Below are 5736 nucleotides of genomic sequence, written 5' to 3'. Positions count from 1 at the left end.
ATACGCCTAATCCCTCTGATCATGCATTATAAAAACAATCAGCTTCTGTCTGTGATGATCAGCTGAGGGCCTCTAATGAAGCAGCCTGGAGGAATAATCTGTCACCTGAACGCCATTGAAGAACACATCCCAATCTCACTACCACGTCAACATTAGCATCAGTCAGTGCTACTTAATATTTCATCGCCTTTTATCAAACCCACACTGACAACAGCAGCATTCTCTTTCTTTTGTTCGTCTGAGATCTGAGGGCAAATCTCAGTCCCGACCTTAAAATCATCCCCACACACATGGAGCTTCTCATATTTTATTACCGTGATAAAGAGATGGATGACACCGCAGGCTGTTTTACTGGCTGTCACCCTCATCTTCACCTCACACATCACACACACACACACACACACACACACACACACACACACACACACACACACACACACACACACACACACGCGCGCGGATCTGTATCGCCCTGTGATGTGATTTGACTCATCAGGGTGACTGTGGTGGGTCTGCACACGGTTGTTAAAAAGCAGGAAAAAAAACAGCAACCACATCCTCACAAAGCAGCCGCACATTTCCGAGGATCACGAGGCATTACAGCCGGCGCTGGTTTGATCCCAGACGACATGAACACAGAGCTGTGATTATTTTGTAGACGAAAAGTATTTCTTCAACAGACAAAACAAACGAGAGCAAAATGAAAAGTCATTAATTGAATGATGACGAGTGATTGATATGCAAAATCACCTCTGAAAAGTGAAGCCAATGCGTTTAACTGACTCTATTGGTTGCAAAAGATTGTATAGAAGAATAGGAGGATATGATCTACTTGTCACTTGATGTATTGCCTCTATAAACATTTTCCAATTGAGTTTATGGTCTCAGACGCTTCAAGTCTGCTTTATTACAGCAGGATATCCATTTGGTAAATGATGGTCCCATTTAGTGTAAATTGACGACAAGGCAGGGTATGTACAGTCTGAACTAATATGTCAGACATGTAAACTAATGGTACTACGTCATGGAGATAATAAAGCAACACTTGAACATCGAAATGCATTAAAATTCTCACAAAAAAAACGGTCAAAACAGTAAAATGAGGCAGGCTACATATAACAAGTTCAGCCGAAATGCATAAAGATGAAACATTAGCATATTTGTTCCTGTGTTATTCGATCAGATCCTCTACAGGTATAATTAAAAACAGATTCAAATCCTTTTCAACAGTTGTCATGTAACGATTGGACTCACAGATATCCCTTTGTTCCCGTCATTTAACTGACAGATAGGATTATTGTCCCTTCATGTGGTTTATCTTGAGGAGATGCTAATGAAGACACCATTTCATGCGCCATTAACCCCTCCAAACACACACACACACACACACACACACACACACACACACACACACACACACACACACACACACACACACACACACACACACACACACACATACACAGTCTGAAACTCCCCTGAAGAATCAGGTCAGCCCTCGTATGATTCATCCTTCAATCTATTAAACACACACATTGACTGTGCCTCATTTCATCAGAGTGTGTATCCATGCCTGAACCGAGCTAATGACTGACGGGAGAGACACTGCAAAGATTTACTGTACTCCAACGCATCGCTGCCTTTTCCCCGCACGTCTGTCTCTGTGTGTGTGTTCCCGTCAGTGTGTGTGTGTCGTGCCCTCGCTGCCCTATGCAGCGCGGGATATTAAGCTAATGGTTTATTAAAACAAAATGTCATGTGTAGGGGAGGAAGAGATTATTAGGATTCATTAAGGGGTTCTCGGCATTGTGTCATGAGCTAGAAAACCAACAAAATAAGATTATTTCGGATTCTGTTGTTGCTATTTGATGACACTGTTCTGCGTTTATTGAAATAAGCGGGTTTCCTAAGGTTCTAAACACAAGAAAGAAACGTTATCTTAACATAGAGTTATATCATTGAGTCATGCAGCATTTGGTAAAGCTGTGCACTCCCATGACTTGTTTGAACAGACCGACCCTTCCTGGATACATATTACTCATGATTGCTTGCAATAGAGAATAAAGGGAAAGGCACAACAGAGTTCATTAGAAAATTAACAAATCATTAACATGTCGAACAGGTTTTAATGTTAGTTTAACTTGTTGCATGAGTCTCTTCTACTTCTCAAAAGCTGGAGCCAAAAACATGAAAGAACAGATTGAACGTTTGGAAACAGGAGGAGACATTTCTTATGGTATTTTTAAAACTAAAAGGAATTTTGGAAATATTCCCAGTAAGTGTTCAGCGATGGTCAATTTATATCATATCTGATACAGAAACAGTACGAATGGAAAATATGTCATCACTCAGCGCAGTGATTACAAGGATTTCAGCGAGGCCACGTATGTGTTAAGGTGAGTGAAGCAGGCAGGACCCAAATGCAGAATAAACAGAAAAAATACTTTATTTCAAGGTTTTTAAGGAACAAACAGAACACTACCTCGTGAACACAGTCAACGACAAACAATGAACCAACAATGACAGACAGAAAAACCAGAACTTAAATACACGACAAGACACAGGTGAGGAGTGAGGAGAAAACACAGGGGCACCAGGTGAACACAATCGGGTAATCAGGCAGGAGGGAAAACAGACAGACAGCAACAGGCAAGGCAGGGGGTGAACACTTTTCAAAAACCAAAGACAGAAAAAGACAAAACACAACACAGACAGATCGTGACAGTATGGGGATGTTTGGATCATTACACAGAGATCTAAATGTAGCTATTTCAAACTTTGGAAAGTTTATAGACCAACTAATCGTTCACTATCACTCCCGCCTTCACAACCATTCGGAAAATGTTTGATTTAGTAACCTCAACTCGGCACAGAAGGCCTGCCAAATGCAGATGTATGCGTGTGTTGAAGTGTGTAGTCATACTGGTCTTATTGTTCCTAAAACACATCGTAAAATGAAATGCCGAACAGTGAAATTAATCGAGTTAATTGGAAAGAAAACAACATTTAAAAATACTTGAAGTGTTATGTTACAACTACTATAATGTTACCTACCACGTTTGGAAATGTAAACTCTTTATGTATCTAGACTTTGATCATTCATTCTCCATGCAAATGACTTTGAGGGAAAGTGTGTGTGAAGACAAACATGTACAGGAACACACACTCTCTCTCACACACACACACACACACACACACACACACACACACACACACACACACACACACACACACACACACACACACCAGCTGGTGTGAAATAACATCACCTCTTGTTCTGAATCCAGAGTATTTTCAGACTGCGGCCCCCTGCTGCTGTCAGCCAAAGATTAAAGCTGCAAGCCGGGCAGAAAACTGAGAGGTCAAACTACTCTCTGACATGTCGTGTTTTGCTAAATGTATCTTACATACTCGCTTTGGAGATTATATTCACTGCTTTGACACAAACGAAAAAGCTGTTACAATGCGAGAACCTGTGCATGCACTTCTAGAAACACATGCATGAAGTAATTAAACATGGTAACCCCATCTATCTGGTTATTGCTCCGTCCTTGTACTGTCAAACTGTCATGAGAAATCTATAATACAATCTAAATGAAATTGCTTCGATGCAGTGGACAGCGTCGTTAAATCAAAGATGATGTCAATGCATATGTCAACAAACGACCCGCGTGTTAACGACTCATATATTTCATTTTCAAAAGCCAAGGCAAACACAGCAGACACTTCTAATACTGCCATGCACTTGTTCTGACTCAAAAACAAAGGAAACCATTGCTTTTTCTCCCTGAATGCTTTGAATCTGCCCTTAATTTCCCAGTCGCGGTGACTAACCGTCGAGGAAATCCCTCTCAATCTGAGCGAGGGTGTGTGTGTGTGTGTGTGTGTGTGTGTGTGTGTGTGTGTGTGTGTGTGTGTGTTTGCCCCGTGCAGTAAATGTCAGTGCGTCGCTGATTGAATGCACGACGACAGAGATAACTGAGGGGCAGCGCGGCCCACTGACCTACACTCCTCCTCACACACCTCCAGCTCTGCAGCCCCGGCAGCACAGACCCCTTTAAATTCACTTCAAATCAGTCTGTTAGTTACTCATTCTTCATCATCTTGAGACACGCTTTTAAAACCATCGTTTATAAATGCTTACTGTACCTGTGATTGCTTAAAATGTCTGGAAAATGCTTGGATAACTCTACATTGCTACAGATGTCTTAAAGCAAAGACAAACAGACTTATCATTAAGTATGGTATTCCTGTCATGCTATGTTTTTTCTTTATTATTTCTTGTTGGCTGTTTTGTTTGTCTTCCATGTTGAAAAGGAGAAGCATGATTTCCACCCCAAAGAAGTCTAGATTAGACTAGAGTCTACTATTGCTGACACTTGTACGCTTCTTCTCAATAAAAATGTCTGGGGAAATCGTTGCACAAACCTGACAAATGTTCTTATTTTCTCCTCACACAGGAGGAAATACGTGCATTGGTGCGTGAACCAGACCTGACCTGCAGGATAGCGATGTTAGCTCGCCATGCAAAACACAAGTTGTCATTGGAAACTCCAGCATTTCTGCTCTGAGGTACTTTCAGTATGAATAATTCAGTTCTTTGTGGCTTTAAAAATAGCTGATTTAATGCCATGTTTCCAACTGTTAGGGTGCCAACATGTGGAAGGGCTTTACAAAATACTGCAAGGTAGATATGGCTGACCTAGCATTACGGGAATACACACCAAGGTCAATAAGTGCGTTTTCTGTTTATTTACAGTGTATTCATTCAAATGTACACTATATCATTACTCGGTATGATACATTGGAGTTTAAGCATTCAAAATAATTCATTCAAGGACTAAAATTGTATTTTCCTTCAAAAACCTGAATCATATGTTCAAAGAAAGGCAAAAAAAAGGAAGGTATTTCTGCTTTATTCTGTTGTGTGTGACAGGCAGTGATGGGTACGTGGTTAAAGGGTTCCCAAAGGAGCGCTGCAGTATTCGAGTTTATTGACGTTTTACTCAAGGATACCTCAAGATCATGCCTGAAAGCCAGCTGATGCCAAACTACAATTTCCCGTGGATAAAGCCTCCAAAGTAAGACTGCTGTAGGGGTACAAATAAAAAATGCATGTGTTGATGTTGTAGGAAAAATGAGCTCCGTGTTTGCATGCCGTCATGCAAGATGTTGACGGCACCATGTGACCAAACAGGTGGCACCCTCATTGCTATTCTGGGCCGCATGTACAGTATTTGGGCGGCTGCACTTGCCTGCCAATCCCATTCACACAAAGGGCCGCTTTAATGTGGACTAGCTGTGTGTTCTGGACCTGTTTTGTTATCTCTTTCAGCGAGAAACATCAATCATGCTGTAGATGCACGGGGGGAAGGGAATGTATATATTGACTTAACACTCGATAGACCAGAATGCAACACAGGACATGTGGAGTGTAGCTTCTTCTTCTCAAGGATGTGAGTCTTTTCTCTGAGCTGAAATAAAGCACTGCAGGGATGACAAGTCAAAGAGGAAGTTAGTTGGTTCCCATGACAAAAAGCTAATGGGATTTTTCAAGAAGTTTTTGGATTGTTTTTATTCAGAAATCGTCCCAAATGAAAGCCAGTTTTACAATTCTTGTATAAGAAAGATCATGTTTGCTATAAGGCCTTTTGGGAAATGTATTAAAGTCAGAGATGTAGATCAGGCTAAGGGAACAAAAAACGATTATTGAACATAAGAAAACCCCTCGATACA

The sequence above is a fragment of the Notothenia coriiceps genome, unplaced genomic scaffold (assembly GCF_000735185.1).
Source record: "Notothenia coriiceps isolate Sejong01 unplaced genomic scaffold, NC01 NC01_scaffold00009193, whole genome shotgun sequence".
Lineage (NCBI taxonomy): Eukaryota > Metazoa > Chordata > Actinopteri > Perciformes > Nototheniidae > Notothenia > Notothenia coriiceps.
Note: the sequence above shows the minus strand (reverse complement) of the source record.